The sequence below is a fragment of the Pristiophorus japonicus genome, chromosome 11, assembly GCF_044704955.1.
Source record: "Pristiophorus japonicus isolate sPriJap1 chromosome 11, sPriJap1.hap1, whole genome shotgun sequence".
In the NCBI taxonomy this organism is placed as follows: Eukaryota; Metazoa; Chordata; class Chondrichthyes; family Pristiophoridae; genus Pristiophorus; species Pristiophorus japonicus.
The window spans coordinates 57764047-57786177 of NC_091987.1; the positions used below are offsets into that span (position 1 = coordinate 57764047).

At 45.3% G+C, this 22131-nt stretch overlaps 1 protein-coding gene and 1 non-coding gene across 9 annotated transcripts in view; one reads left to right on the plus strand and one right to left on the minus strand.

Annotated features, from left to right (window-relative positions):
- Positions 1-22131, plus strand: part of sytl5 (synaptotagmin-like 5) — a 322939-nt gene that overhangs the window by 93641 nt on the left and 207167 nt on the right. The window contains exon 1 of one of the 8 annotated variants that reach the window (XM_070893407.1): positions 13717-13789. The exons of the other annotated variants lie outside the window; for them this stretch is intronic. The gene's annotated coding sequence lies outside the window, so the exon portion shown is untranslated. Of the gene's footprint in view, positions 1-13716; positions 13790-22131 lie in introns of those variants that run through there. 8 annotated transcript variants of the gene reach the window in all.
- LOC139276644 (U2 spliceosomal RNA) lies at positions 14992-15178 on the minus strand. The gene has a single exon (XR_011595970.1). It is a non-coding gene; the product is annotated as a U2 spliceosomal RNA (small nuclear RNA).

Here is a 22131-nt window from a genome sequence, read left to right on the forward strand (position 1 = left end):
GCCCAGAAAGTTTGTTTCTCCAGCAGCGAATGTACACTTATCGGCATTAAGTGTAATGTTCTGTGTAGCAAGTCTAGCCATAACTGCGTGAAGTCGCTGGTCATGTTCTTCTATTGTCCGTCCATGGACGACGATATCGTCAAGCAAATTGAGGGCTCCCTGCTAGCATAGTAGTGACAATCTTCTGACATGCACTTGGTGCAGAAGATAGTCCGTAGGGCATGTGTCGATACTGATACAGACCATCATGCGTCATGAATGCCGTGAGCGGTTTGCTGTCCTCTGCTAGGGGTATTTGCATGTTGAGTTTCGTAAAAACTATTGAGCCATGGAATTCTGAAGACAGTTCGTCGATGGTACGAAGAGGATACTTGTCGGGGATGATGGCCTTGTTGACCTCTTTTTCAGGTCATAGGCGGATCTCCCCATTTTTACGCCAAGCAATGACTAAGTTTGAGATCCAGGGTAAGGAGTAGATGCACTCAATGATTCAGAGATTCGAGTCGCGTTAATTCTGCAGATACTTGGTCGCGAACCGCGAATGGGAGACAGCGAAGTCGCTGCGTAACCAGTTTGACGGAAGAGTCAACGCGGAGACGATGGTAGAATTTTGTTGTCACTCCAAACCCTGTGAAGATTGAGGGATACTGCTTATCAAAGGCCACCGTGTACACAGGTGTGCCTGTTGCGTCGTAAACTTTGAACTCAAGCTTGTCAAAAAGGTCAAAGGCTTCGTCCCTTTGCGACATGAAAGAAAAAGTTCTCCAATGTTATGTCCTTGTAGTATACCAGGACAGATATGACCCCAAGTACCTCAATTTTGGAGTCTGAGTACACGTAGAGTGGAAGTTGCAGGCAGTATCCCTCAATATTTACAGGGTTTGGAGTGACAACAAAATTCTACCATCGTCTCCGTGTTGACTCTTCCGTCAAACCGGTGACGCAGCGACTTCGCTGTCTCCCATTCACGTTCGCGACCAAGTATCTGCAGAATTAACGCGGCTCGAATCTCGGAATCATTGAGTGCATCAACTCCTTACCCTGGATCTCAAACTTAAATCATTGCTTGGCATAAAAATGGGGAGATCCGCCTATGACCTGAAAGAGGTCAACAAGGCATGGTGGGTTTTGTACACAGCCTCGCTCAATATGGAGACTGGCTCCAAGGTCAATGAGGAGGCAGATGGGCGTGCCATCAATGTTTACATGACAGTCCTTAAATTTGCCCAAATCAATATGCGAAATGTCACTAACGGTGTAAATCATACTGGGTTCATCACTTTTGGGGTTGTCCGCATGTCAAATGTGCTGCAATGAGCAACAGACACTAGCAAAATGGTTCATTTTACTACATGCAGAGCATTTCTTCCCATGTGCAGGGCAGTTAGGACTCTTTGCTGAATGTGATTTGTCCCCACAGTGGAAGTTAGGCACGCGATCCATAATGGGTGACTTATTACTAGTCCTGGGTCTCTGCTGTGATTTCTGCTTTGGACGAAGACCTTGCACATGGGTTGTAGCTGCAGTCTGCTGCACAGGGGAAGCGCTGATTCGATTTGGATGGCCAAATTAGTTACTTTGTCCAATGTCACTTTGTCATCCTCCATTAACAAGTGTTCCCGAATGTGGGGGATCGTTGTTTTCTCAATAATTTGATCCCTGATTTTCTCGGAGTGCTCCAAAGTTACACGTAGCGGCCAGTTCAGTTAATGAAAAGATGTACTGTTTGATTGGTTCACTGTTCCCTTGCCCCCTTTGATGAAATTTGTATTTCTCCATCATTATACTTTTCTTTGGCCCAAAATATTTCTCTAGGACACTTACCACTTTGTCGTAGGACTCCGTGTCTTCGATTTGGCCAAAGATGCGATGGCCTTTGGTGCTGAGGCAGTGGATAAGTATTGCACGGCAGCGAGCTGGTGTTATGTTGTCGCCATCTAACCCACTCGCCGTGATGTAGGTAGAAAAGCTTTTTATCCATCTCGGCCACGGGATTGGAGGGTCCCCGGGTGTGGAGAGGAAAGATGGGGTTGGGGGGGAGGGGAGGGAGCTAAATTTGATTCATCCTCATCGCCAAATTGTGTTGTGTACGTAAATAACCAGACTAACTGAAACAGGAGGAATGTAACTAACTGTGTTCTTTATAGCAACTCCCAAAATCAGCATGGTTTACAGCAGGCATGAATAGCCCCTGCAGGGTCCTAATGCTTGTCTAGTGAGGGTTTGTGTAACCAACAGAGTATGAACACAACATTGCATACAGAGTATCAAGTCCAAGTGAAGTGATGTCAGAGGGTGAGAGATAATTGGATCCAGACATGCAGACATTTTTCAGACCCTGTTCTAAAGTCATGCATTCTGCTGTCTTTATATCCCCATTTTAAATTCCTATGTAATCTTGTCATGTTGTAATTGCATTCTCCCACCAGTGCTGCAGTGCCTTCACTGGAGGGAGATTCTAATTAGTGTGACCAGTTTATATAGGCACTTTCCATTATAAGTGTGCGCATACGAATTTATAATAAAGTTGGCAGGAGGTGCATGTAAATACATTATTTTTTTTACAAGTTATTGTTTGATCTCCAATGACAATGCTTGTGGTGAGTCAGAGGATTTGCTCTTTTATAACAAAAGGGGTGTTATCATCCCAGATGACTGGCTGGTGGGAGGTCAAGCACCAAGACAGGGAGAAAAGTTGATAAACTTTTGAGGCCAGAACCAATAAGGTGTGGAAAGTCTTGTGTTACTACTTTGTAAGGTCATTGGAAGTACATACTTCATGTAAATAGTTGTCTCCATTTTGTTATACAGCTGAAATGTATTGGATCAGAATTATGGTAACGCAGAGAGAGGAGCAATTCCAATATACAATCAATATGACCAATATTGTAATATAAGTATGCAATATGATCGCATTAGCCTCTTGGCTTTGATAGAAACTTGGCTCACGGGTGGCAACACCTTGCTGTGAATGAAGTCTCCCCACGTGCCTGTACTTTCCACCACATGACAAGCCTAAACCAATATCATGGTGGTGTTGGTCTCTCCATCTAGCATGGTACATTCTCCACCTTCAAGTGCCTCACCTTTTATTATACAACTCCTTTTAAAATCATCGATCTTTACTACTCCCCCACACACAATCTCACCAAGTTTCTCCCTCGTATAGTTTCCTTACTTCTCTTAGCCTCTGCACTGAGCAACTGCTGATCCTCTGAGATTTCAATCTCCATCACAGCTCACCTAGCCCTCCCTCCTCTGATTTCACTGCCCTCTCCCCACCAGCCCCCCTCTCCATATAAATTCTCCTACTCATACTCACAGTTAACATCATGACCTTGTCAGCTTACATAGCCTCTCTACATCCATTGTCTCGATCCCAGACAAGGCCATCTCTGACCACCCAACTCCCTTCCAACCTCCATTCTTTCTGTTTGCCCCAGGAATAAACTCTCTCCCCAAATATCTTACAATTGTACTTTCAAACTAGGGATACCAATCTGCTGAACCACACTCTTAGCTCCACCATTGATCGCCTTGTCACCAGTAAAACCCACCAGATTTGACTGGATCACATCAAGCCTCAGAGCCTTCTGCAAAAATTGCTCACTCATCTAGGAGCGTCCTGGAGAGCAAAGATAAACCTTGGCTTCTTTTCATTACCAACTATTTCTTTATACTCCTCCCTCCAGCTCCCACCACGATCACCTCCAATAACTTCTGTGAGAAGCTCATGGACTTCTCCATCACTACCATTGAGACCATCTGTTTAATTACATCTGTATCATCAACAACTTGTATTTATATAGCATCTTTAATGTAGTAAAATGTCCCAAGGCACATCTTCCCCCGTCTACTTGCTCACCAGGCCAAACCTCCCCGAAGGTTCTCCCCTGCCTTAGCCCTGAATCCATGTCTATCTTTAGTTTCTCTCCTATTTGCCCTCATGCCCTCTGAGCTTCTCTCGTACATGGGAGTCAACTGCAACAACAGAATTTTGCATAAGTGACCAAAGAGACTGTACTAGTACTAAATGTGGTCATTACTTCTGATCATTGCTATACCTCATTTCATAAGAACATAAGAAATAGGAGCAGGAGTAGGCCATTTGACCCCTCGAACCTGCTCCGCCATTTAATAAAATCATGGCTGATCTGATCATGGACTCAGCTCCACTTCCCCGCCCGCTCCCCATAACCCTTTATTTCCTTATCGCTCCAAAATCTATATTTACACCTTATACCTCCACAGCTCTCTGGGGCAGAGAATTCCACAGATTTACAACCCTCAAGAGAAGAAATTCCTCCTCGTCTCAGTTTTAGAAACATAGAAACATAGAAAATAGGTGCAGGAGCAGGCCATTCAGCCCTTCTAGCCTGCACCGCCATTCAATGAGTTCATGGCTGAACATGAAACTTCAGTACCCCCTTCCTGCTTTCTCGCCATAACCCTTGATCCCCCGAGTAGTAAGGACTTCATCTAACTCCCTTTTGAATATATTTAGTGAATTGGCCTCAACTACTTTCTGTGGTAGAGAATTCCACAGGTTCACCACTCTCTGGGTGAAGAAGTTTCTCCTCATCTCGGTCCTAAATGGCTTACCCCTTATCCTCAGACTGTGACCCCTGGTTATGGACTTCCCCAACATTGGGAACATTCTTTCTGCATCTAACCTGTCTAAACCCGTCAGAATTTTAAACGTTTCTATGAGGTCCCCTCTCATTCTTCTGAACTCCAGTGAATACAAGCCCAATTGATCCAATCTTTCTTGAATAGATGGGCGGCCCCTTATTCTGAGCCTGGCCCAGCAGGCTGAGCGGCCCCCGGCCTGTGAGCACCTTCAGAGCAGGCCGGGGAGCGTTAGGAGCAGCGTGGAGGCATACCACTCCAGGGAACAGCACGTGCTGGAGCAGGAGAGCAATGGCAGTGAAGAGGGACCTCACTAAGATCCATGTCGGTGATTGGAGCATAGACAAGTACAGCAGGAGCAGCGAGGTCGGGGCGAAGGAGTGGCGAGAGATTGTAGGGCGATGTGATCAGAGCCTAGGAGAGGCGTGAGTTCGGGGCCCCAGATGAGGTGTGGGCCCAGGGGCAGCACAGGCCAGCCCACACCGCGATATGTGTGCACACTAGGTCCATGCAGCAGAGCTGGTCTCCAGTCGTCTTGGTTAATCCTTGCTACTGGACCAAGATCTAGCTCTGTCAAGCCCGTGTGATGGCTGGTGTGCAACGGCCACCACACGTTAATAAAAATCCACACACAAGCATCTTCCACCCTTCAACATGTATTTCGGGACCTGAAATTTTAGGTCGTTCCTTGAAACACCTGTGAACTTTTTGACGTGGAAGCAAGTCATTCGAGGGACTGCCTATGATGACTTGCTTTGGAGGCAGTTCAGAGAAGGTTCACTAGGTTGTTTCCAGGGATGTGAGGGGGTTGATTAATGAGGAAAGGTTGAGTAGGTCTGGTCTCTACTCATTGTAATTCAGAAGAATGAGAGGTGATCTTATCGAAACGTATAAGATTATGAGGGGGCTTGACGAGGTGGATGCAGAGAGGATGTTTTCACTGATGGGGGTGGGGGGGACTAGAACTGGAGGGCCTTAGAATAAGGTGCCACCCATTTAAAACTGAGATGAGGAGAAATTTCTTCTGAGGATTGTGGATCTGTGGAATTCGTTGCCTCAGAGAGCTGTGGAAGCTGGGACATTGAATAAATTTAAGCCCGTAATAGACAGTTTCTTAAATGATAAGGGGTTATGGAGATTGGGCAGGGAAGTGGACCTGAGTCCATGATCGGATCAGCCATGATCGTATTGAATGGCTGAGCAGGCTAGAGGGGCCGTATGGCCGACTCCTGCTCCTATTATGTTCTTATAACTCTAGGTGTGGCCTCACCAATACCCTGTACAGTTGTAGCAGGACTTACAAACATAGAAAATAGGTGCAGGAGTAGGCCCTTCAAGCCTGCACCGCCATTCAATAAGATCATGGCTGATCATTCCCTCAGTACCCCTTTCCTGCTTTTTCTCCGTACCCTTTGATCCCCTTAGCTGTAAGGGCCATATCTAACTCCCTCTTAAATATATGCAATGAACTGGCATCAACAACTCTCTGCAGCAGGGAATTCCACAGGTTAACAACTTTCTGAGTGAAGAAGTTTCACCTCATCTCAGTCCTAAATGGCCTACCCCTTATCCTAAGACTATGTCCCCTGGTTCTGGATTTCCCCAACATCGGGAACATTCTTCCCGCATCTAACCTGTCCAGTCCCGTCAGAATCTTATACATTTCTATGAGATCCCCTCTCATCCTTTTAAACTCCAGTGAATAAAGGCCCAGTTGATCCAGTCTCTCCTCATATGTCAGTCCTGCCATCCCGGGAATCAGTCTGGTGAACCTTCGCTGCACTCCCTCAATAGCAAGAACGTTCTTCCTCAGATTAGGAGACCAAAACTGAACACAATATTCCAGGTGAGGCCTCACTAAGGCCTTGTACAACTGCAATAAGACTTCGCTGCTCCTATACTCAAATCCCCTAGCTATGAAGACCAACATACCATTTGCCTTCTTAACCGCCTGCTGTACCTGCATGCCCACTTTCAGTGACTGATGAACCATGACACCCAGGTCTCGTTGCACCTCCCCTTTTCATAATCTTCTGCCATTCAGATAATATTCTGCCTTCGTGTTTTTGCCCCCAAAATGGATAACTTCACATTTATCCACATTATACTGCATCTGCCATGCATTTGCCCAACTCACCTAACCTGTCCAAATCACCCTGCAGCCTCTTAGCGTCCTCCTCACAGGTCACATCGCCATCAGTTTAGTGTCATCCGCAAACTTGGAGATATTACACTCAACTCCTTCATCTAAATCGTTAATGTATATTGTAAAGAGCTGGGGTCCCAGCACTGAGTCCTGCGGCACTCCACTAGTCACTGCCTGCCATTCTGAAAAGGACCCGTTTATCCCGACTCTCTGCTTCCTGGCTGCCAACTAGTTCTCTATCCACATCAGTACATTACCCCCAATACCATGTGCTTTGATTTTACACACCAATCTCTTGTGTGGGACCTTGTCAAAAGCCTTTTGAAAGTCCAAATACACCACATCCACTGGTTCTCCCTTGTCCACTCTGCTAGTTACATCCTCAAAAAATTCCAGAAGATTCATCAAGCATGATTTCCCTTTCATAAATCCATGCTGACTTGGTCCGATCCTGTCACTGCTTTCCAAATGCGCTGCTATTTCATCCTTAATAATTGATTCCAACATTTTCCCCACTACTGATGTCAGGCTAACCGGTCTATAATTACCCGTTTTCTCTCCCTCCTTTTTTAAAAAGTGGTGTTACATTAGCTACCCTCCAGTCCATAGGAACTGATCCAGGGTCGATAGACTATTGGAAAATGATCACCAATGCATCCATTATTTCTAGGACTACTTCCTTAAGTACTCTGGGATGCAAACTATCAGGCCCCGGGGATTTATTGGCCTTCAATCCCACCAATGTCCCTAACACAATTTCCTGCCTAATAAGGATATCCTTCAGTTCCTCCTTCTCACTAGACCCACTGTCCCATAGTACATTCGGAAGGTTATTTGTGTCTTCCTTTGTGAAGACCGAACCAAAGTATTGGTTCAGTTGGTCTGCCATTTCTTTGTTCCCCATTATAAGTTCACCTGAATCTGACTGCAGGGGACCTATGTTTGTCTTCACTAATCTTTTTCTCTTCACATATTTATAGAAGCTTTTGCAGTCAGTTTTTACATTCCCTGCTAGCTTCCCTCTCGTACTCTGCTTTTGTACTCTCATCCCCTTGCAATAAAGACCAACATTTTTTTTGCCTTCCTGATTACTTGCTGTACCTGCATACTAACTTTTTGTGTTTCATGCACAAGGACCCCTAGGTCCCTGTTTCTTTTACACACAAAAGACTTTCATTTATACAGTGCCTTTCATGACCACTGGATGCCCCAAAGCGCTTTACAGCCAATGAATTACTTTTGAAGTGTAGCCACTGTTGTAATGTAGGAAACATTTATAGTTATGCTGAGGTACTTTGTATTATAAATAATGGAGTTTCTCCTCATCGTGCATTTTAGGCTGACAGGATTTCAGGAAAATGATGTCAGACACCACTGACACACACCTCCCCCCATTAGTGTGTCTCTATGGTTATGTGCCCCAAAGCTATTAGCCAGAATGTGTTTGGGCAGGGCAGCTGTTAACACTTGTGTGAGACATACTGCTAGGAACTACATGCAAGGTCAGTTGAATTTCATTCTCCGTGTAACCCCAGATTGTGTCCATCCAACTCCTTTCTCTTGTCATTGTTGCTATATAAATATTACTTGATTTGTAAATAGAATGCAAAGATTGAAAGGGTTACTATATCCGAAAAGCAGTTAAACAATATTTTCGCCATGTACTGATTGCAGCTTTTAAAAATGGACTGTCTTTGTTACAGGGAAGAATAGATGGAACATTTTCATTATGACGATGTCACATGCGCACGACCTATAGAGGGTCGTGAATCTTTGGAATTCTGTACCTCAGAGAGCTGTGGAGGCTGGGTCATTGAATATATTTAAGGTGGAAGACAGATTTTTGAACGATAAGGCTGTCGAGGGTTATGGGGAGTGGGCAGGGAAGTGGAGTTGAGACCATGATCTTGTTAAATGGCAGAGCAGGCTCGAGGGGCCAAATGGTCTACTCCTGCTCCTATTATGATGTGTTAGATTCTTGTATATAAAAAATAAAGTCACATTTATTTGAAGTAGATTGCGCTCCTTTAATACACTTAGATTATATACGGATGTCAAAAATTACTACTGCGACACTGTAGCACATAATTACTTCAGTATTCTGTAATTATTTTTTCAAATTGTATATACTTTTATCCAATATTAATTTAAATTCATATCTCCTAAATTGACTTTTTTGCTTTTTGCAAATTCTCAGCAGTTAGTGTTGTGGTCATTGCATACTGAATTTACATTACAATATACTATTGATATGTATTATTTATGACAAGTGATGTATGATTGTCGGTGGGATGGTCTTGGCGTGTGCCCAGTATTCACTCTGCCTGGGAAAATGTGGGGGAGGAGAGAAGAGGTTTGTAAAAACCATTATTGCATGGGTTGGTTGGTTCCCCCGACTGATGCCCAATTGTATTCTTTTTTGGATGGCTCCTGTATACTATACCACTTTTGTACTTTGTACATATCTGGCAAATGTTGCAGGTCTGTTGGCAATAATACAGAATTATATATTGAATCATTTCTTAGTTTAACCATCAGTGAGTACATGATTTCTTTGGTTTCAGCCATTTTTCAAAGGTCATTGATAAACAATGGTCCAGTAAGGCCAGGCCCTCAAATCTACCACCAAGCTCAAGGTCTTACAGGGCTGTAGTAATACCCGCCCTCCTGTATGGATCTGAGGCATGGACGATGTATAGAAGGCACCTCAAGTCGCTGGAGATATATCACTAACAATGTCTCCGCAAGATCCTTCAAATCCCCTGGGAGGGCAGGTGCACCAACATCAGTGTCCTCGTCCAGGCTAACATCCAAAGTATTGAAGTACTGACCACACTCGATCAGCTTCGCTGGGCAGGCCACATAGTTCACATGCCAGATACGAGACTCCCAAAGCAAATGCTTTATGCGGAGCTCCTTCATGGTAAACGAGCCAAAGGAGGGCAGCGGAAACGTTACAAGGACACCCTCAAAGCCTCCCTGGTAAAGTGCGACATCACCACTGACACCTGGGAGACCCTGGCCGAAGACCGCCCGAGGTGGAGAAAGTGCATCTGGGAGGGCGTTGAGCTCTTTGAGTCTCAACGCAAAGAGCATGAAGAGGTCAAGCGCAGACAGCGGAAGGAGCGCGCGGCAAACCAGTCCCACCCACCCCTTCCCTCGACGAATGTCTGTCCCACCTGTAACAGGGTCTGTGGCTCTCGTATTGGACTGTTCAGCCACCAAAGAACTCACTTTGGGAGTGGAAGCCAGTCTTCCTCGATTCCAAGGAACGGCCTATGATGATGATGATTGGGAGTATTTCAGTGCAACAGTTGGGAGAAAGCCTGGGGCTTTGCCCATATTGGGTTTGTTCTATTCACTGAGAAATCCTAGGAGCCACTACAAGCCTATAGCCCAACTAAATCTATTGAATATTAAAATATATATAAATATTAAAATGTCAAGTCATATAATTCTTGCTCTAGTAGTATCATGTATATCTTCTACCAAATAACTTATAAACATAAAGATATCGCACTTTCATACATGCCAAAGTTCTGAGTTTTATGTTGACAACTCATTGTTTCAACCGGTGTGTCGGCTTGCAGCTGGTTTCACCAGAAAAATCAGCTTTATCACTGGGAATTCTCAGATCAGTTGGAAGCGTGGAGGCTTGCATGTTAATTTCTCATACTGGTGGTTAAACATTAGCAACAGGCTCGAGTAAGCCCATGGCTATCCTCTGCGCCTCTTTTCGCATTCTTCTAAGGGCCCATCTGGGAACTGTCGCTGCTTTGTTACGAGCAGCAGTATTCCCACAGCTGTCGACTTGCTCAACCAATCCCTCACCTAAACCTTTGCCTTTGTCCCTTGCAAAACCTCGACCCCCTCATTCCCCCAGTATGGCCCCCGCTTCACACTCCAGTCCAATGAGCACAGACTTGACTTGAATCTATCTGATGCACAACTTGTTTCGCCATTATCACCATGTCTGGTCGGACCTCCAGCTCAATCAGACTATGTGCTGTTCTGCTAAAAGTGTCCACTATTTCAGGATCATCCTGGAAAGAATTTTAATAATTATTAAAAAATATAATATATTGGAGGTAGTTAGTCAGGTCCTCCACAAAATGCAGCTCCTACTACCCATTACTATTTTTTACACCTTTCTTGCATTTCAGATTTGCATTATGGTTATCTTCCAATTGTAGTATTTTTTCAATGATTGGAGTGCGTAATCATTTTTATTTCTAACACAAGAAAATCAACCTTTTTGACAGGAGTTAAAGAACAGTATAGACTAGATATTACTGTTACCAATGAGAGTGGGCAAATACTTAAAATAGAAGAATATCACATTGGAATGTTCAGAGCTGTTAACCCATTGTTAAAGCCTCTGTTCAAATAGTGAAGAGAGAAATGTAATACAAATGCTCACCGGCCAGGCATTTTGTTGCAGTAAAAACCTTAAGCTCTAGAGAAAAATTCTGTTTTTTAAGCTTGTGATTCTGGTGACTTGCTCACGTGACTCAACATTTTGGCAATGAAGCAAACTTATTAGTTTGCAAAACATTTTCAATTAAATCCAACAACAACTTTTATTTATATAATGCTTTTAACGTAGTAAAACATCCCAAGGCGCTTCACAGCAGTGTTATAAGGACAAAGCAGAGAAATTTGGCACCGAGCCACATAAGAAATTACGGCAGATGACCGAAAGCTTGGTTAAAGAGGTAGATTTTAAGGAGCGCCTTTAAAGGTGGAAAGAGAGATGGCGAGGTTTAGGGAGGGAGTTCCAGAGCTTAGGGCCCAGGCAGCTGAAGGCACGGCCTCCGATAGGTGAGCAGTTATAATTAGGGATGCTCAAGAGAGCAGAATTTGAGAAGCGCAGACATCTTGTGGGGTTGTGAGGCTGAAAGAGATTACAGAGATAGGGAGGGGCGAAGCCATGGAGGGATTTGTAAACAAGGATGAGAATTTTGAAATTGAGGCATTGCTTAACCAGTAACCAATGTTGGTCAGCGAGCACAGGGGTGATGGGTGAACAGGACTTGGTGCGAGTTAGAATTCAAGCTGCCGAGTTTTGGATGACCTCGAGTTTACGTTTGCTTCATTGCCAAAATGTTGAGTCACGTGAGCAAGTCACCAGAATCACAAGCTTAAAAAACAGAATTTTGCTCTAGAGCTTAAGGTTTTTACTGCAACAAAATGCCTGGCCGATGGGAGGCCAGCGAGGAGTGAGTTGAAGTAGTCAAGTCTAGAGATAACAAAGGCATGGATGAGGGATTCAGCGGCAGAGGTGGAGGCGGGCAATATTACGGAGGTGGAAATAGGCGATTTTAGTTATGTTGCGGATATGTGGCTGGAAGCTCATTTCAGGGTCAAATATGACGCCTAGGTTGCAAACTGGTTTAGCCTCCGATAGATGCCAGGGAGAGGGATGGAGTCAGTGGTGAGGGAACGCAGTTTGTGGCGGGGGCCAAAGCCAAAGGCTTCGATCTTCCCAATATTTAATTGGAGAAAATTTCAGCTCATAGAAACATAGAAAATAGGTGCTGGAGTAGGCCATTCGGCCCTTCGAGCCTGCACCGCCATTCAATGAGTTCATGGCTGAACATGCAACTTCAGTACCCCATTCCTGCTTTCTCACCATACCCCTTGATTCCCCCTAGTAGTAAGGACTACATCTAACTCCTTTTTGAATATATTTAGTGAATTGGCCTCAACAACTTTCTGTGGTAGAGAATTCCACAGGTTCACCACTCTCTGGGTGAAGAAGTTTCTCCTCATCTCGGTCCTAAATGGCTTACCCCTTATCCTTAGACTGTGACCCCTGGTTCTGGACTTCCCCAACATTGGGAACATTCTTCCTGCATCTAACCTGTCTAAACCCGTCAGAATTTTAAACATTTCTATGAGATCCCCTCTCATTCTTCTGAACTCCAGTGAATACAACATAGTTGATCCAGTCTTTCGTGATATGTCAGTCCCGCCATCCCGGGAATCAGTCTGGTGAACCTTCGCTGCACTCCCTCAATAGCAAGAATGTCCTTCCTCAGGTTAGGAGACCAAAACTGTACACAATACTCCAGGTGTGGCCTCACCAAGGCCCTGTACAACTGTAGTAACACTTCCCTGCCCCTGTACTCAAATCCCCTCGCTATGAAGGCCAACATGCCATTTGCCTTCTTAACCGCCTGCTGTACCTGCATGCCAACCTTCAATGACTGATGTACCATGACATCTAGGTCTTGTTGCACCTCCCCTTTTCCTAATCTGTCACCATTCAGATAATAGTCTGTCTCTCTGTTTTTACCACCAAAGTGGATAACCTTACATTTATCCACATTATACTTCATCTGCCATGCATTTGCCCACTCACCTAACCTATCCAAGTCACTCTGCAGCCTCATAGCATCCTCCTCGCGGCTCACTTGTACTTGATCCAGTACTTGATGTCGAAAAAGCAGAAATCCACCAAAACTCTGTACTTAAAATATCTGATGCTTTCGTGAAAACTTATGTTTAGCCTGAAAAGTAGAATTACAGGCTCCAAAATGCACCAAAAAGACTTTTTGGAGGCAGGTCCAGACTCCACTAGAACATAAATCTCTCGTCTTCAGAAGTTTCAAAATTCACCACTGATGCTAGTTGTGCCTGTTTGAATTATTTGTACAGGTACTGCGCTCCTTTTTAAAAAAAAAACAATGTTTGGTATACAGTAATGCCAACTCACGCCTCCTAAATCAGGAGACAAACTCTTTAAAAATTATGAGATTTGGTAAGAAATCATGAGCTGCTATTTTTTTCAAACATAAACCAATGTAGATTGATAGTTTGTGTATAAACTTCATTAGTGGCGTTATATAATCTCAAAATGGGTCACAGCTCTTTACAGAAACTATATTACTGAATCTGAAAATGCTTTACTTTTACCTTTTTTGTAAAGAAATCCTACACGTTATCACCATCCCTCACCTGGTCACCAACACAACCACCACGCAATGCAGTCCCTGCAGCTGCCAACTAAAGGTAAGTTTTGATGGGGGGGAAAAAAAAATCAAAAACCACTTCCCACGGACACAGGAGATGTGATCGCCCATCCCTGCCCCGGGACTTGCCCGAGGTCTGGTGCTGACATTGATGTCTTCGCCCGAGCAAGCTCTCGGTGGGGGCGCGACTAGTGCCGACAGCTCGCCCCGAATGTGCACAGGTTGCCCGAGGATGGACCTTTCTATCGATCCTCTGGCCTCTTGCCCGAGGCCCCCCTCCCCGGTTACAAAATAAATTCATGGGTCCGGCTGTAACGAAAAGTCTCATTTTCTGTCTAGAAATGAGTTATACAATTAAGCGTATATATTTATTATTTTGTTTTTGCTTAATGTAAGAGCATGTAGATCAGGCCCATCTGCATGAAATCCGCGCCGGATCCCAGCAGGAACTCCTCGGATGACCCGAGCGGCGCGCAGTCAGCGTGAGCTGAGCAGCTGCTTTGCAAAGTTGCTGCAAGTCAGGAGCCAGGCCCGTGGGTCAGTATCCAGCAGGGAGAGTGCAGCCACCGCCTGCAGGTACCTCAGAGCTGTGTGCTGAGGGCGATACTGCTGCTGCAGACACCTCAGAGACTCTCCCCGGAGCAACTTTCTCTTTCGCCCGGTTAATTATTTTTAATCTACTCGCTTGCCCTCCTTGGAAAATAATAAAATATGCCCCGATCCCAGGAGGACGCAGACCCCAGTCAGAAGGGCCGATGCGATGAATTTAAAAGGCCTTAAAACAGCCCCAAGCAATGAAAATGGCTCCAGTAAGCTGATGATGAATGAAGGGAGACACGCAGCACTCCGGTTTCAATCAAAAAAAATTACCGGGAAAATCATCAAGCCAGTGAACTTGCCCAACACACGTTGCAAATGGTGTTCCACAGTGCGCATGCACAGTCTCTGTATCCGAGACTATTCCAATCATCTCCAGTACAAAGGGGAGGAGGGGAGATTTCTGATGGGAAAATCAATACGTGTGAGGCTTTTTGTTTTACTCGTTCTGGGATGTGGGCATCGCTGACAAAGCCAGCATTTATTGTTCATCCCTAATTGCCTTTGAAAAGGTGGTGATGAGCCCGCCACCTTGAACTGCTGCAGTCCTTGTTTTTTTTTGTTTGTTCATTCTTGTCCGATCAACTCCAGCGCCAAAGATCACTTTGCGCTAGTACATTTGATCTTGGTCAAAAGGCCGAGAGGGGAAGCTGCACCGTTCCTGGAAACACTGCAATACCAGGTCGGTGCGTGGAGTGGATGGAGCAAGCCCCTGTTCCATCTCTCTGTTCCAAAAAGCAATTTAATATTTGGTCCCCAGATAGGGGATATTAAACTGATAAGAACAGATACTACACTTGATCTTAGCCAAAAGGCCTTGTGGTGAAGGTACCCCCACAGTGCGATTTAGGGAGGGAATTCCAGGATTTTGATCCAGCGGCGGTGAAGGAACGGCGATATATTTTCAAGTCAAGATGGTGTGCAAATTGGAGAGGAACTTGCAGGTGATGGTGTTCCCATGCGCCTGCTGCCCTTGTCCTTCTAGGTGGTAGAGGTCGTGGGTTTGAGAGGTGCTGCCGAAGAAGCCTTGGCGAGTTTCTGCAGTGCGTCCTGTAGATGGTACACACTGCAGCTACGGTACACTGCTGGTGGAGGGAGTGAATGTTGAAGGTGGTGGATGGGGTGCCAATCGTGAGCTGCTTTGTCCTGGATGGTGTCGAGCTTCTTGAGTGTTGTTGGAGTTGCACTCATCCAGGCAAGTGGAGAGTATTCCATTACACGCCTGACTTGTGCCTTGTAGATGGTGGAAAGGCTTTGGGGAGTCAGGAGATGAGACACTCGCTGCAGAATACCCAGCCTCTGATCTGCTCTTGTTGCCACGGTATTTATATGGCTGGTCCAGTTAAATTTCTGGTCAATGATAACCTCCCCGGATGTTGATGGTGGGTGATTCAGTAATGGTAATGCTATTGAATATCAAGGGGAGGGTAGTTAGACTCTCACTTGTTAGAGATGATCATTGCCTGGCACTTATGTGGTGGGAATGTTACTTGCTGAATGTTATCAGCTCAAGCCTGAATGTCATCCAGGTCTTGTTGCATGCTGGCATGGACTGCTTCATTTTCTAAGGAGTTGCGAATGGAAATGCAATCATCAGCGAACATCCCCATTTCTGACCTTTATGATGGAGGGAAGGTCATTGATGAAGCAGCTGAAAATGGTTGTCCCTAGAACACTGCCCTGAGGAACTCCTGCAGCAATGTCCTGGGGCTGGGATGATTGACCTCCAACAACCACAACCATCTTCCTTTGTGCTAGGTATAACTCCAGCCGGCAGAGAGTTTTCTCCCTGATTCCCATTGACTTCAGTTTTACTAGGGTTCCTTGATGCCACACTCCGTCAAATGCTGCCTTGATGTCAAGGGCAGTGACTTTCGCCTCACCCCTGGAATTTAGCTCTTTCGTCCATGTTTGGACCAAGGCTGTAATGAGTTCTGGAGCCGAGTAGTCCTGGCGGAACCCAAACTGAGCATTGGTGAGCAGGTTATTGGTGAGTAAATGCCGTTTGATAGCACTGTCGACAACACCTTCCATCACTTTGATGATGATTGAGAATGGGGCGGTAATTGGCCAGATTGAATTTGTCCTGCATTTTGTGGACAGGACATACCTGGGCAGTTTTCTACATTGGAGGGTAGATGCCAGTTTTGTAGCTGTACTGGAACAGGTGCGGCTAGTTCTGGAGCACATCTTCAGCATAACAACTGGGATGTTGACAGGGCCCATAGCCTTTGCTGTATCGAGTGCGCTCAGCCGCTTCTTGATATCAGGTGGAGTGAATCGAACTGGCTGAAGACTGGCTTCTGTGATGGTGGGGATCTCGGGAGGAGGCCAATATGGATCATCCACTTGGCGCTTCTGGCTGAAGATGGTTGCAAATGCTTCAGCCTTGTCTTTTGCATTTGCGTGCTGAGCTCCGCCATCATTGAGGAAGGGAATATTCCTTGAGCTTTCTTCTCCCGTTAGTTGTTTAATTGTCCACCACCATTCATGATTGGATGTGGCAGGACTGCTAGCTTTGATCTGATCCGTTGATTGTGGGATCACTTAGCTCTGTTTATAGCATGCTGCTTAGCATGCACGTAGTCCTGTGTTGCAGCTTCCCCAGATTGGCACCTCATTTTTAGGTACGCCTAGTGCTGCTCCTGGCATGCTCTTCTGCACTCCTCATTGAACCAGGGTTGGTCCCCTGGCTTGATGGTAATGGTAGAGTGAGGGATATGCCGGGCCATGAGGTTGCAGATTGTGGTGGAATACAATTCTGCAGCTGCTGATGGCCCACAGCACCTCATGGATGCACAGTTTTGAACTGCTTGATCTGTTCTGAATCTCTCCCATTTAGCACAGTGGTAGTGTCCTCGTCTCCACAATGACTGAGAGTTGATCACAGCTACCAATGTTGTCATGGACAGATGCATCTGTGACAGGTAGATTGGTGAGGATGTGGTCAAGTAGGATTTTCAATGTGTTGGTTCTCTCACCACCTGCAGGCCAGTCTGGCAGATATGTCCTTCAGGACTCGGCCAGCTCGGTCAGTAGTGGTGCTACCAAGCCACTCTTGGTGATGGACATTGAAGCCCCCCACCCAGAGTACATTATGTGCTCTTGCAACCCTTGGTGCTTTTTCCAAGGCTGCTAATGGAACAAACCAACTCGCGGACCCCTAGGGGGCCTCGGACTCCCGGTTGAGAACACCCATGTTCCAGCAGCAGCCAATCACAGGAGGCCTGCGGAAGGTTAATACAGCAGAAAGAACATTGTTTGTTTTCACTGTTCCGATCGTGAGTTGGGGTATATTTTCATTAAAATCACGTGTCTCAAGATTAATTCCAGAGTTGACAATGCTGGACATGACTGCAGCCCAAGTTATGACGAGCACTGCATTTCAGGCTAACGGTTTGTCACAAGGCTGCTTTTGAACTGTCAGGTTTTTTAGGCTGTCAGTTTTTTGAAGCCAGCTTTTGCTATTTTCCTAGGATGGCATGTAAGTAGTTCATTCAGTTTAACCAAATTAATCTACAATTCTAAATGTTTTGAACCTTAATGATTTGACACTTCGCCTCTCTAAGGATAAGCTTTTGAATCCCTCTCTGTTAGCTGGTACATTGACAAGTCCCTGGGGTACAGCTCTTGCTATAGATTGTTCAGGAGAATGATGAGTGCCATGTTGTTGTTGTGCACACAGCCTGAGGGGCATTTGCAGCTTCATTAATGACCTCGAGCTTCAGAAACAGCCGCCAACCCCAACAACATGTTTTTTCCATTCTGTCTGCACTCAGCTGCTGTGACAAAGGATCGTGGGATACGTTTAAACAAAGCTTTACACCTGGGGGAAGGGAATAGATTGATGGTAATTGTCAGGACTATTGAGGACAATTGCCAGGATTTTTCAGAAACATATGCTTATAAAACTATTTGAGACTTTAGGCCAAGTAAATGTTCGACTATTTTTATTTTTCTTCTGCAAGTTTCTTTTTTCTTCCATAGAATGTGCAACCATCTTTTTTAAATCTATTTTATACAAAACATTCAACAGCGAACCAAAGCTCAGATGTGATTTTCACTGAAAAATTACTGAATCACAGACCCTAAAACACTGGTTAAAAATCCAAGAATCACTTCTGAGAAAATTTCAATATAACATCTCCAGTCCCCTTAAGCTAATTGCTCAAATAAGGTAAAAGAAAGTCAAGGACAAGAAAAAGCCATTTGGCCTATTACAGCCACCATCAAACTGCATTTTGAATGTCCCCTAAGGTATTTGACTTTACTTATACACGGGTGGGTTCCTGTTGTAAATCTGCCTCGGCATTGGTCCCACTGCTAAGTTTGTGGGCCCCTTTATTTAGGCAGCTCAGACAGATTCCTGAAACGGATTGGGCCCTTGAATATGGCCTACACCTGCTGAACGATCCTTTGGTAAAATTAGTCACTAATGAGCAGGGAGGCGTCGGGCCTGCCCAGCTCAAGATTCTTCAGCGGCCCTGACGGCCACCAACTAGTCTGCAGTACACAGCTGCATTAAGCAGACAGCAAATGCATCTGTTCACTAGGGTTAACAATTACATCAACTTATCCATCGCCCTCAGCAGTGGCTGGTTACTCCCATGTTAAGGGCGTCACTCATTTAGGCAGCTCAGACAGATTCCTGAAACGGGTTGAGCCTTTAAATACGTAAATTAGTGGCCTACGCCTGCTGAACGATTCTTTGGTAAAATTAGTCACTAATGAGGTGTCGTTCCAGACAACTGCATACCTATTGCCATCAGGGCACCACCTCACAGCCAGTAATATTTATCGGTAGAACCGTGCAGCTAGTGGCTGCACATAGAAACAGGTTTGTGCAAGGTACCCAGGCAGCTCTCACGATGTATTTAGCCGGAGACTGTCTACCATCCCCCCTGCAATATTTGAGCCGAGCAGAAACGTGGCCAGCTGGCTGATGGGGGGGACAAGTGACACTCGCTCCAGACATGGGTCATAACCCCTCTGCAACCTCTCCACTCTCGAGCAACACTGGTTCTTTAAACAGCTGACCAGCAGTGACTCACCTGAGCCACAAGCAGTATAAAAACAGAGGGCTGAGTGCTGTTGGCGTGGGTTTTTACCTGTTTTTTTGCCTCTCCCAGGAGATCACATGGCTCCGGTTGGGGTGAAGTGTATAATGTTTCAGTGTAAGGGGTGTCGCAGTTGTGTGGGACACACTGGTTGGGCTGGGTACTCTTTACCTTTCCGCCATTGTTCATTGTTCATTGTTCATCGGATATGATGTGGTTGGCATCGCGGAGACATGGCTCCAGGGTGACCAAAGCTGGGAACTCAACATCCAAGGGTATTCAACATTTAGGAAAGATAGACAGAAAGGAAAAGGAGGTGGGGTGGCGTTGCTGGTTAAAGAGGAAATTAATGCAATTGTAAGGAAGGACATTAGCTTGGATGATGTGGAATTGGTATGGGTGGAGCTACGGAATATCAGAGGGCAGAAAACGCTAGTGGGAGTTGTGTACAGACCTCCAAACAGTAGTAGTGATGTTGGGGAGGGCATCAAACAGGAAATTAGGGGTGCATGCAATAAAGGTGCAGCAGTTATCACGGGTGACTTTAATATGCATATAGATTGGGCTAACCAAACTGGAAACAATACGGTGGAGGAGGATTTGCTGGAGTGCATAAGGGATGGTTTTCTAGACCAATATGTCGAGGAACCAACTAGGGAGGAGGCCATCTTAGACTGGGTGTTGTGTAATGAGAGAGGATTAATTAGCAATCTCGTTGTGCGAAGCCCCTTGGGGAAGAGTGATCATAATATGGTGTAATTCTACATTAGGATGGAGAATAAAACAGTTAATTCAGAGACCATGGTCCAGAAATTAAAGAAGGCTAACTTTGAAGGTATGAGGCGTGAATTGGGCAGGATAGATTGGCGAATGATACTTAAGGGGTTGGCAGTGGATGGGCAATGGCAGACATTTAGAGACCGCATGGATGAACTACAACAATTGTACATCCCTGTCTGGCGTAAAAATAAAAAAGGGAAGATGGCTCACCCAAGGGAAATCAGTGATAATATTAAAGCCAAGGAAGTAGCATACAAATTGGCCAGAAATAGCAGCGAACCAGGAGACTGGGAGAAATTTAGAACTCAGCAGAGGAGGACAAAGGGTTTGATTAGGGCAGGAAAAATAAGAGTACGAGAGGAAGCTTGCAGGAAACATTAAACTGGACTGCAAAAGCTTCTATAGATATGTAAAGAGAAAAAGGTTAGTAAAGACAAAAGTAGGTCCCCTGCAGTCAGAATCAGGGGAAGTCATAACTGGGAACAAAGAAATGGCAGACCAATTGAACAAGCACTTTGGTTCGGTATTCACTAAGGAGGACACAAACAATCTTCCGGATATAAAAGGGGTCAGGGTCTAGTAAGAAGGAGGAACTGAGGGAAATCCTAATTAGTCGGGAAATTGTGTTGGGGAAGTTGATGGGATTGAAGGCCGATAAATCCCCAGGGCCTGATGGTCTGCATCCCAGAGTACTTAAGGAGGTGGCCTTAGAAATAGCGGATGCATTGACAATCATTTTCCAACATTCCATAGACTCTGGATCAGTTCCTATGGCGTGGAGGGTAGCCAATGTAACCCCACTTTTTAAAAAAAAAAAGGAGGGAGAGAGAAAACAGGGAATTATAGACCGGTCAGCCTGACATCGGTAGTGGGTAAAGTGATGGAATCAATTATTAAGGATGTCATAGCAGCGCATTTGGAAAGAGGTGACATGATAGGTCCAAGTCAGCATGGATTTGTGAAGGGGGAAATCATGCTTGACAAATCTTCTGGAATTTTTTGAGGATGTTTCCAGTAGAGTGGACAAGGGATGTGATGTATTTGGACTTTCAGAAGGCTTTCGACAAGGTCCCACACAAGAGATTAATGTGCAAAATTAAAGCACATGGGATAGGGGGTAGTGCGCTGATGTGGATTGAGAACTGGTTGGCAGACAGGAAGCAAAGAGTAGGAGTAAATGGGTACTTTTCGGAATGGCAGGCAGTGATTAGTGGGGTACCGCAAGGTTCTGTGCTGTTTACACTGCACATTAATGATTTAGACGAGGGGATTAAATGTAGTATCTCCAAATTTGCGGATGACACTAAGTTGGGTGGCAGTGTGAGCTGCGAGGAGGATGCTATGAGGCTGCAGAGTGACTTGGATAGATTAGGTGAGTGGGCAAATGCATGGCAGATGAAATATAATGTGGATAAATGTGAGGTTATCCACTTTGGTTGTAAAAACAGAGAGACAGACTATTATCTGAATGCTGACAGATTAGGAAAAGGGGAGGTGCAACAAGACCTAGGTGTCATGGTACATCAGTCATTGAAGGTTGGCATGCAGGTACAGCAGGCGGTTAAGAAGACAAATGGCATGTTGGCCTTCATAGCGAGGGGATTTGAGTACAGGGGCAGGGAAGTGTTACTACAGTTGTACAGGGCCTTGGTGAGGCCACACCTGGAATATTGTGTACAGTTTTGGTCTCCTAACCTGAGGAAGGACATTCTTGCTATTGAGGGAGTGCAGCGAAGGTTCACCAGACTGATTCCCGGGATGGCGGGACTGACATATCACGAAAGACTGGATCAACTATGTTGTATTCACTGGAGTTCAGAAGAATGAGAGGGGATCTCATAGAGACATTTAAAATACTGACGGGTTTAGACAGGTTAGATGCAGGAAGAATGTTCCCAATGTTAAGAAAGTCCAGAACCAGGGGTCACAATCTAAGGATAAGGGGTAA